This window comes from Coenobita brevimanus, chromosome 22, assembly GCF_032717465.1.
Source record: "Coenobita brevimanus isolate Jiangsu-jjx chromosome 22, ASM3271746v2, whole genome shotgun sequence".
NCBI classification, from domain to species: domain Eukaryota; kingdom Metazoa; phylum Arthropoda; class Malacostraca; order Decapoda; family Coenobitidae; genus Coenobita; species Coenobita brevimanus.
The window spans coordinates 6,996,007-7,007,901 of NC_136975.1; the positions used below are offsets into that span (position 1 = coordinate 6,996,007).

Genomic DNA, 11,895 nt, shown 5'->3' on the forward strand with positions numbered 1-11,895 from the left:
TTAAGTAGAAGAGCATTTTAAATACTAATCAGAATACACCATTTTCACCTTGTAAAGTTTGCTTGCATGTCCGCACTAAGGGTAAGGTGTCCAGTTCTGGTGACCGTATTACAAAAGCAAATCATAGTAATGAGTAAAATACGGATAAACTGTAGAAAGTTCTAGAATTAGTAATGCAAATGATACCTATACTGAGAAACGATGAATGGCTGGAAGAAATTATTACCGTTATATACCACGTTGAGTACACCGCTTCCCGTCCGATCAGCTAAGTTAAGCAACGTTGGGTCTGGTTAGTACTTGAATGGGTGACCGCCTGGGAACACCAGATGCTGTTGGCATCCCTACGTGTCAAGTGGGGTTGGTGGAGGATTAGTGCCCCTCCCTGTAAAACAATTAACTCTAAGCCCTTGGCCACCCCGTTTGGGATACATGGCGTCTGGCAATGAATGAATGAAATATTTATTCTAAGCATAGGCTCTGAGGGAATAAAATCCTCATATACAAAAATTATGAAATGACTTGGATATTATTTTAAATGATTAATACTTGTTAAACACCGATCGAGGTGCCTGAAAAAAAGTAAGGGTCCGCAGGAATCTGAAGCACAGGAGGAAGATGCACATAAATGGTGTACACAGGAAGTAGGTACTATGGGTCACAGTAATACCGGTGCACAGGGGATCCGATGTCTACCGAAAACATTGGAACAAATACTGTACATATTCAACGTCTCATTGTGTATTATTATATAAACATAACATCTGCTATATGTTTGCAGGAGGATATTGCTATTTAGCGTTATATGACACTTTCCGACATCAGGACTACAAACGTGTGGTAGGTCAGACACTAATATATCAGTGCCCTTCGTTCTGTGTTCCGAAATGTTTCACGCATATTGTGCATCGATACTCTTGTTATAGCAGACACACATAGTAGACACACACAGAAACAAGTGCACACTAAAAATAGACTCACGGTGACGGTGTGTGTGTGTGTGTGTGTGTGTGACATTGATAGGGGGTGGAATGAGAGAGAAACATTCAGAAAGCCGGCAAGCTTTTAAATTTAACCGTGAACAGCAACACTCACACGCAATGCAGCAATGTAATCAACCTGAAGACCACAACATTCCATTCTCACTGGAGTCTTGCACACCTGCTTTATAAAGTTCCTCGTGGTAAGCTTTATAAGTACGGGATTATGAATATGGCATTTTTTTTAGAGGTATAATCAGTTTCAAGACCATTCTCCCGCACTAGGTGGAATGTTTGGCAGGTGTAAGGATCTTTTTTATTTTCGTGAACAATTGGGTACAGCTGGGAGAGAGAGAGAGAGAGAGAGAGAGAGAGAGAGAGAGAGAGAGAGAGAGAGAGAGAGAGAGAGAGAGAGGATGTGAAAATAACATGACACCGTAGTAAAGTGATTACGTAAAAGGAATTAGAATGCTGAAAGAAACAGAGAATAAAATAGAAAGCGAAATAATATACCGGTGAGGAGGGATCCCTGGTGGTCTAGTGGATTAATGCTCCAGTTGAGGTGAAAGGCAGGTTTGAATCTATAAGAGGCGGCAGGTTTTTCAATCATATAATAAAACCAGAAGAGTGGGTCAGTTTCTACCCCTAAATGGCGGTGTCCGAGTCTGTAGAGAGATGGTCTGCCGGCCCAATGGACACCCTCTTCACTAGAGGATTTTATTCAGCTTAGTACATATTTCTCAGTAATTTCGGGCTCACTGTAGCCTTCACCAACCTCTTCATCGCAAGACGTGTTACCCTACGATGAAAATAATTGTCTTTAAGTAGCAGGATTAGAGTACAAGCTTCGTCGTAGTAGTAATGGTACCAATAGGTTTAGTAGTAGTAGCAGAATTAGCAGTTGCAGTAGTAGTAATGGTAGTACTAGTAGTAGTAGTAGTAGTAGTAGTAGTAGTATTTGTTGTTACTGTGGCTCCTAGGTCCTCAGAAACGTGAACCCAGTGGACTGCTTATGTCGTCCTTTTGTACTCCACCATCCATCTGTCGGGGGATAGGGAAGTAGTAGAAGGATGATTATATAGCCAAACCAAGTATAACCAAGCCGCCTGGTTATATCAATGACACCTTAACAAGGCATCCCTCTCCAGCATCTGTACAAACTGAATAGGTTAATAGTCTCACCCCATTCAAAGCATATCACAGAGAAGTGTCGCAAGCTCTCTCGATACTCAAAGCACATCACGAAGAAATGCTGCAAAGTCTCTCAATATTTGGAACACAAAATAAAGAAGTGCTGCATTGTTTCCTGATATTCAACCTAATCTGGAAAAAGGGCTGCGAAGTGTCTAAATATTCAAAACACATCATGAAGAAGTGCTGCAGTCTTTCAGTAATCAAAACACATCATGAATAAATGCTACAAAGTCTCTCAGTATTCAGAGTTTATCACAAAGAAGTGCTGCAGAATCTCTTAGTTTCAAGCGTACAGTGGAGTCTTTCACGCTACCGAGAGTGGGGGCATCAGCTGGACTTAATCTCCCTCAATATTCAAAGCATATCAGGAAGAAGTGCTGTAGTCTCTCAGTATTTAAGGAAGATCACGAAGATGTGCAGCGGGCCTCGGCGGGACCTGATCTCCGACCCCTGGAGTGCACAAACCCGCTCTCCTGATTAAACTCGCCTCCCTGATATAACTTTTCCCTGAGTTTTAATTTCCGGCATAAAATTAATGTCATTAGTTTGGAAAATGAGTCATGATGTGGTGGTGATGAATTTTTTCCCGAACCCCCAAATTCCCCAGTTCCTGACACTGTTAACTTTGTGTATTTAAGGCCAAGAAGTTGAGGCTAATCTTTTTTCGATCTTGGGGGGAAATTGAGTTATATTATTATCGTGATATATAATTTTTGAGCTACAATAGCTATAATTTCACGCTGTACCTGTGACTGGGATTTTTTACGTTATAATTTGCGTCGATATAATTGATGTAGGATTTAGTCAGGAAGTCTTTGACACTCTTAGCTCCTACGCCTTACTCTCGGCTGAATAAAATCGGCTGATGTTAGTTGGAATAAAGAGCTGTTCGGACCATGAGAGAGTTAATGGTGCTAGTATTAACACTCTCAGGCTCCTACTGCCTACCCTTAGCTAAGTAAAATCGTCTGGCGTCAAATTGACATGGAACACAAGAGCAGTCCCGATATGAAAGACTTAGTTGTATCACTGTTTATACGCACAATCGCCTATGACTTTCTCAGCTTACTCTGAATATATTCATCTGGCCATATCCAAAAACAAATTGCTAAGAGGTGCTAGGGAGCGTTCTTACCCAGCCAGAATACGGACCCAGATGATTTTTCTTCAGCTGAGAGTGAGTCATAGGAGCCAAAGAATGTGAAAATCTGGGTTCGTCGATCAAGGTAGAGTGAGAGAGAGAGAGAGAGAGAGAGAGAGAGAGAGAGAGAGAGAGAGAGAGAGAGAGAGAGAGAGAGAATAATTATAACTGAAAGGAACGGCACAGGATCAAGGTGACAAGGGAAGGAAGCAAGAGCAGTCGTTGCATGCAATATCAAGGTGCAACAAGTCCTGGGGAAATAGAGAGAGACAAGGGAGAGGCGAACGGGGCAAGAAGGGCGAGGAGGGTGTGAGAAAGAGAGAGAGAGAGAGAGAGAGAGAGAGAGAGAGAGAGAGAGAGAGAGAGAGAGAGAGAAGGTAAGGGAGGGAAATACCAAAGGAAAAAGAATGAGAGGGGGGGGACAGAAAGAGGAGCAGAAGAAGAGACTGAAGGAGAGCGAGTGAACAAGAAGAGGAGAAGGAAAGTAAGAGGGAGAGGGAGGAAGAGAGCGAGGAGGAGAAAGATGAAGACAGAAAGAGGGTGGAAGAGTAGGGCAAAAAAAAAAAAAAGGAGAAACAAAAAGAACGAAGAGAGACGAATCAAAAGAAATGGAGAGGGGGAAGGCGACAGGAACGACGATAAAATAAAGAGAGGGGTGAAAAAAATAGGAGTAGAAAAATAAGACAGGAGAGGAAGGTGAATGGGAGGGAGAAGAGTAGAAGCTGACGGAAAGAGAGGATAGAAAAGAGAGGAGAGAAAAGAGAAAGAGAGGAAGAGAGAAGGAAGGAGAGAAAGATAGAGGAACGCAAGAAAAGAGTGAGGGAGAGAAAAGAAAGAAGAAAGAGAGCAAAGGAGAGAGAGAAAAAAAAAGAAAAAAAAAGAGCAAAGGCGAGAGAGAGAAATAAGAGACAGGTAAGGGAGGGTAGAAAGGTAAAGAGTGGAGAAAATATGAAGGAAAGGGAAAGAGGGGGATGGAGAGTAAAGGGGAAAAACAGTAAGAGGAAGATAGGTGAGAAAAGAGAGTGGGTAAGGAAGGAGAGGAGGGGAGATAAAAAATGAAGGAAAGGAAAGGAGAGGAAGGGTGAAAGAGTGAAAGGGAGAGCTGTTGGACATGAGTGGGGCGGCCAGGGGTAGAGGAAAAATGCGTGAGTCCCGTGCAAGGAATTTAAAGTGGTCTGAATGAGAGTGATATATGGGTGTGTGAAGGCAGGCAGGTGAATGTGTGTGTGTGTGTGTGTGTGTGTGTGTGTGTGTGTGTGTGTGTGTGTGTGTGTGTGTTGAGCAAGTGTGTGTCTGTGTGTGTGGTGGGTGGGAGGGGACCTGTTCAGGGAGATGACAGAACACTTGTGAAAATGTCAGGTGGGGAAAAGGAGAGGTGAAGAGATGCGAGGAAAATTTATGAGGCAGCCCACATGAGAGGGAGAGGGTGGGGAGAGGGGAATGAGGAAGAGTGGAAAGAGGAGTGTGTAAGAGGAGAGAGTTCTAGTGAGGAAGAGGAAAGGAGAGGTGGACAGAGGAACAAGAAAGGTTTGGGGTGAGTGGGAGGAAGGAGAGGGATGAGTATGGGGAAGGAGGAGAAAGTGAGATGGGGACAAGGGGATAGTGAGAAGAAGGGTGGAGGTGAGGATGGGGAAGGGGTGAATGAGAAACGGAAAGTGGTGAATGAGGATGGGTAGAGGTTTAGGAGGTGGAGGCGTGGGGAGGGGAGAGGGATGAGTAAGGAGGGGGAAGGGGAGAAGTGAGAAGGAAGTGGCAAAGTGAAGAGGAAGGAAGGGAAAATGTGGAGTGGGGGAGGATCGAGTGAGAAATTGGAAGGAACAGTAGAGGGGCAGTTGAGAAAAGGAATGTGGCGGTAAAGGAGCAAGTGAGGAGAACAAAGCAGCAGATCTAATGGCTCTTTGGGGAATTTTTGTTATATACAAGACTATGACAATGATATTTACTTCCATGAGGTGAAAATGAAGAGAGCAACGCATAAAGACTCCTCTCCGCCCACCAAACCCTCCAGTCGAAACGGGTATTGAAAAGTGGGAAGGACCACCATGCAGCGAAGAGAAACTGCCTTGGAAATGTTATAAGAAAGATTGAAGGAAAAGCACTATAATATACACTCACTTAATATGTAAGGGCGAAGTAACATTATCTCCTAACATTGCACTATTTTTGCATTCTTCACTATCTGAAAGGAAAGAAAGTGAATTAGTCAGAGTTTTGCGTTATTCAGCCATAAATGCCCTTAACTGGGGATTCGAAGCCATACGGAACCTGTGATTCGAAGGGAGTGAGAATCGGAGGGAGGAGGAAGAGAGAAAAAGGAGGAGGAGTAGGGGAGGTGGGAGAGAAGTTATGTGTGTGAGGGGAAGGGTTGGGAAACATATATCAGACGGGGATAAGTGTGGAGGAGGAGGAGGAAGGGGGATGGGAGCCAGTGACGTATGTGAGAAACGGGCGACAAATGCTGGTGTGTGTGTGTGTGTGTGTGTGTGTGTGTGTGTGTGTGTGTGTGTGTGTGTGAACTCCTTTAATGTAGAAGTATGATACAGCTTTCTTTTACTCCTTCACTTCCAGAGGTCTTGTGTACTGTAGGCTAAATAGAAATCATTTAGTACCAGCAAGAATGAAAAAAAAATGTACAGTACGTTTGGGGGCTGAAGCAGAAAAATAAAGAAAAAAGAAATAAAACAAAAGAAGACTGTGGAGGCAAAAAAAATAAAGAATAAAGAAATAAGCAAATAAATAAAACCTAATAAATTATAATGTGACACAGAGTTTTAGCCTAGAGAAAAAAAAGAGACGAAGTGAAAATCTCTGGCACTCAGTGCCAGACGTACAAAAAATACCAGAGTGCGAAAATACTATGAAATTTAGGAAGGTGTGACTGATGAGCGAGAAGTAACACTGGGGTGACAAGTATAAGAGAGAGAGAGAGAGAGAGAGAACACAAGTTGGGAGACTATTTGTCTATCTGCTATCTCTCTATCTGTTTCTGTTTGAATCTCTCTCCATCCATCTATCTATCTATCTATCTATCTATCTACGGAGAAAGTCCAAGTTAGGAGACCATCAATTACCAGACGTCTGATTTCATAGTACATCTCCGGCCACTCTAAAAAAGTCATCCCGCTTCCCTAACTCCATATTATCCTGTCAGTTTTCACTCCTCCCTTCCTTAAGGCTTGTCATCCATTTTACTTTCTTTTACTTCTCTCTCTCTCTCTCTCTCTCGTCAGCCTAGCTAATCATGCTCTTTAGATACTGCAATATAACACTTAATTACATTTATATTATAAGTAGTACAGTTTATCAAAAACTACACGAATACCTGGGCAGAATGGATGTGAAAATAAGCAGAAATTAGCCTATCTTGGAGTGGATTTTATTCTTTATTGTGAAGTAGTGCATTTCGATGCCATTAATCTGGTATATGGTGTCCCGGTGTTTAGTTCAGTAATATTGATGAAGACACAAACGAGGAAAGCTGTTTTCAGATTTTTCATCACTTCTTTCAAAATGCCTGGTGTTTACAGCGTTTGAATACTTTATGGAGAGACTGTAAAGTATAATTTATTTGGAACTCTTGCTTTTTTTTTTTTTTAATCTCTAGACGCTCCATCGGAAATTACTCCTTTTCATCCTCATTTCTTGCTCATTTCCTACGCTCTTCCCTTCACACAACAACAGTTCATTTCCCTCTGTCCTGTCACTTCCTCTTCCATGCCCAAGCTGTTCCATTTCCTCCTTGGAGAACTCATTTACTTCTCTCTAATTCCACTTCTGCTGCATTTCATCATCCGCATTCTTTTTCATCCAGCCGCTTCCTTGCCTCCCTCCTATACCACTCCATTATTTTATCTTGCTCCATTTTATCATTAGTATCCCACCCTTCCGCCTCCCTCCACTCCTTCCTCGAACTTCCGTCTTCTTATTTCTCAGTCTTTGTCTCCCCCAGGCTCCTATGTCTCACTCTCAGCTGACTAAAATCGTCTGACATTGGGTGGGATTGGATGCAGGCGTTGTTCGATCTTAACAAGGTTGAGAATGAGAGCATTAATTCTCCCACACTCAGCTAAATGATAATATCCGGTAGGGGATGGAATATTATATTAGAGTTGTCTCAGTAAAGAAAGAGTTAAGACCTCCCCTTTTCCTCTTACATCATCCCATTATTTTTGTCTTATTCCGTTTTCTTGCTCGTATCCCTTTCTTCCGCCTCCTTCACCCTAATCCCCAATTTTGGTTTCCGTCTTCTCATTACTTCGTTTCTTTATTAAAATTCTTACTTTCACACAGACACTTCTCTTCTCCTTCTCCTCAGCTCCTTGTCTGACCTTCAGTTCTCCTATTTTTTTAAGACTGTTACACATCCATACATCACTAGCTTCCTTCTCTGGTTTCTTTTTCTCCCCCTCCTCATACCCATTATTTCTTTTTCTTCTTCGTCTCCTCTTCCCGCTTCCTCTTCTTTTCTTACGTTTTACTTTTCTTCTTCCTGTCATTTCATCACCCCCCCCCCCTACTTTCTTCCCACCATTACTGCCAAGCCACTTCTTCCATCCTCATTTTTATTACATCATCATCATCTCCCTTCGCAGCCAAGCGCATTTCCACATCTCATTCATCAAATCTTTTTTCGTTCTTTAGGTGCGCCATTTTTTTTTTCTCTCATTTCAGCAGCGTCCTCATTCTTAGAGACTGCTATATTCTCTCTCTCTCTCTCTCAACACGGATGCCCCACCAAGCTTAATTTCTTTTTCATATGTAAGTGGCTGACTCCAGTGCCCAAGGATTCAATGCATGATATTTTGTCTGTGTTTGTTAAGGAAATGGACCTCTTGGTACTAAAGTTAGTGGTGTGTGGGGATTTTTCTGGTTCTGCAGGTGTGTGTGTGTGTGTGTGTGTGTGTGAGAGAGAGAGAGAGAGAGAGAGAGAGAGAGAGAGAGAGAGAATCACTGAACAGATTCTCTCCCTCCCCCCCTCTCTGTCTGTCTGTCTGTCTGTCTCTCTCTCTCATACACACACACACACACACACACCAGCCTTAGAGTCCATGCCTGGTAATGTGGTCAGAATCATGAAGGTGAGAGCACTATTGTAATACCCAATCACACAGGTAGAGCCACACAACAAGAATACACATTTTTTTGTATCCCGTCATTCCCATCTTTGGTAAAAAGCGAGGTATTACAGAAATGAAAAATATTTTGTATAAATAAAACTGTATGAAGAAGCGTGGTTTTTAAAAGTGTATTCACGACTAACAAAGACTGAATCGTCAAAAGACAGGATGAACAACAACTGATTAAGTGATAGGATGAACGACAGGAGAAAATAAAAACTTGTATTTCCAGCTAGCTGGACGAGAAACTATTGAGAGAGGCTTTGTGTGTGTGTGTGTGTGTGTGTGTACAGTAAAGATGGGCAAAGAAGAGTCCTCACTTTTACATGCGTCATCATCACATACTAGTAATTAGCATCAGTCAACAGAACACGGTCATTTTATAGTGACACTGTTCTTACTTTACTAAGACGGGATATTGGAAAAAAAAATGCTGGTCTTTATTACATACGGATGATGAGAGATATTACGCCGATATCAATAGTCGCAGCGCTCCTTCCTCGAAATCCTTCCATCAGTATAATGATGTAGATATACTGTATATATTCTGAGCCTGAGATCAAAGGGAGGGAGGTCAGTAGTGGAAGCAAGTATCATCACTTAGTTTGTATAAAGGGTAATGTGCGAATGGTCGTTAATGAAGTACCGTGAGAGGTCGTTACTGAGTTAGGGTGAGAGGTCGTGAGTGAGAATGAGAGCTCATTATTTATTATGTATAAGGGGTTGCGCCTGAGAAAAAAAGGCTGCGACTGAGGTTGAGGGTTCGTGAATTGGTCTAAGAGGTTGCTACTGAGTTAGAGGAGTCGTTGCTGTGTTAGGATGAGGGGTGGTAATTGAGCTAGTAAGAGGGGGAGTGAGTGCATTAGTATGAAAAGTCTAGAAAGTTAGTATGAGAGGTCACTACTGAGCTGATATAAGGGATAATGACTAAGTTCTCGAGAGATTATTATTTTTAACTTGGAAGATTAAACACAACCCCATTAGTCCCTCCATTAATAAAGGATTGTCCTAAGCTGAGAAAAATAACTGGCAATGGTAAGAATATAATATAAAAGAGACGTCACAGTAACGAAGGGATTTAGTGAATATAATGCTTCCACTGGTTTTATTTATTTACTCTTTATTCTTGTCAGTTCTGTGTTGTGAAAGTTAATAAATAGTCTTCTGTGAGAAATATCATGAAAGACTGGAAAGGGAGGGAAATGAACCAGTTAATTCACTTTACCTGTATGATGATGTAATTTTCTTCTTATCCCTTCTACCACCTGATAATTCACTTCATCTTAGGTAGGACCCCACGTAGTGCAGGTATCTGGTGTCACGGGTTTTTTAAAATAACACGGGTTTTTTAAAATAAATGCTAAATATTATTTAAATGATGATAAATGTTAAATAATATTGCAGAGCAGGGACAATGATTGTCTTGTTACATCAAGCAACGATTACTTTACGTTGACTTGCTTCGCACGATTCTCTAAGAACGAGAATTTAAACTTTCTCAACAGTACACAGCAGAGACTAATTACTCAATTGCTGTTTTTTAGTACTGTTAGCCTCTGGAGAAAGTTTCTTCACCCCTGACAATAAATAACTAATACTAATAACAATATCAGGTTCTTGCTGATGCTTAACTCCTAGGTGACACAACTGGTCTAAGTACCAGTTATGAATGGCAAACGTTTATGCAAGCTAGAAGCTATTTGGAGAAATATAAGCTTAATTGCGGAGAAATGAAACAAGAGTTTACATTACATTAAGCTCAAGAAAAAGAACTGTTAAATTTATTGATTACAAAATAAATTTAACGTTACAATTCAAAATCAAATTAATGAGATCGCACTCACTCACACAAGAGCTAAATTCTTACGCCTAGAAAAGAACACAACATGCGGCGCAGCCGGCCAGCATGTAAGGAAACAGCACACTTAACTAAACTCTTAAACCTAGGAAAATACAAAAAGGAAATACTGGTCGATGAATGCGATGTATCAACAACTAAGGTGGGAGTCTGGAGACTGTAGTGTTGTGGAGTCTGGGTGCTGCTGACCTCTCTCTCTCACACTTCTGGAGCAAACACTCTACTGCTTTCAAAATACGATGTATGGGCAGGACGCACAAGCCACCGGAAGAAGGCGTGGCTAACGGTTGAGGCAAGCAGGGGCGAACAATAAAGAAACAATAGTATCGCTCAGTAGAGCACTTAGTGACGTGCATTAAATCGGTCACTTTTGAAACAGTGACGAATGTTTTGAAAATTATACCCCGAAATGGAGAGAGAAACGGTTAACTGAGCGATACAAAGTGAGTTTTCCACTAATAGTTCGTGGCTTCTCACAAAAGGGAAATGTCGCGAATTTGATTCGTGACATCTGACACCGATTCTAAAAACGCCGTTAGTATGATTACATCCCATCTCCTAATTTCTAACAGACGATTTTATTCATATTAGAAGAAATCTCTCGCAGTGAAAAGATCAGGACACTTCAAAGATAGAGGAAGGGAAAAGGAAAGGAAGAGAGGACTTGCAGAGAGCCAAGATTGAGGCAAAACTTTTACATCTTCGTAGCAGTAGTATTTGTTGTAGCCCCAGGTTCATCTGTAAATTAAACCTGGTGGAGTGCAGGCTTAAGTTGCCCCCTTTCTGCAGTCCACCATCCTCCTTTTGGGGGGATAGGGAGGCAGTTGAAGGACGTTTGTATAACCTGGTAGCTCCGCAGCTCAATTATATCAATGCCACCACATGAAGGCGTCCCTCTCCAATCCCGCATCTTCTCAGTAATCACAGTATTCATGTGTGTTTGAAAGTTTTCCATTTAACGAGTTTATGGTACTCTGAAATGAGGACACAATGACAAGTCACAAAGAGAAGACGGATGAAGACAGACATTGCAATTTAGGAGAAAGAATTAATGGAAGAAGCGGCATAAAAGCGAGGCAAGGCAGGCACGAGTAAATGCTGGCAAGAAGTGGCTGATGACGGAAAGAAAACCCTTGCCAATTGCCCCACTACAGCTGCCAACACAGATAGAGCTAGGACGTCATTACAGAGCATTGGTTTTATCCTGATGATCCTCAGCCCCTTTCGGCTCAGTTGATTGGTAAGATTAGTTAGACTGAAGCGTAGATTTAACTACTGGAGGGGTACATATGAGGATTGGGGGGTAGATTTGACTATTGGAAGGTAGATATGAGAACTGAATGGTATATTTGTAGTTTGCGGGGTAGATTTGATCAATGGAAGGTAGCTTTAATTTTTTATATACTCGCGGGACTCATTAAATTGGATGTAACCACGACCTAGTATTTTTAGCTGTGGGGATGGCCCAGTGTCGTCAGGTGATAAGGGACCAATTATAACTACACTAAACTCCTTGAATCACCAATAATTATGCTCAGGGGAAGTAATTATAAAGATTTTTAACAAATTAGTTTATTTAATAAGTCTTCACAAGTTAACTATCAT

At 41.7% G+C, this 11,895-nt stretch overlaps 1 pseudogene; it reads left to right on the forward strand.

Moving 5' to 3' along the window:
* The first annotated feature begins 222 nt into the window (after nt 1-222).
* On the forward strand, nt 223-343 carry LOC145392560 (5S ribosomal RNA; annotated as a pseudogene).
* The last annotated feature ends 11,552 nt before the right edge of the window (nt 344-11,895 follow it).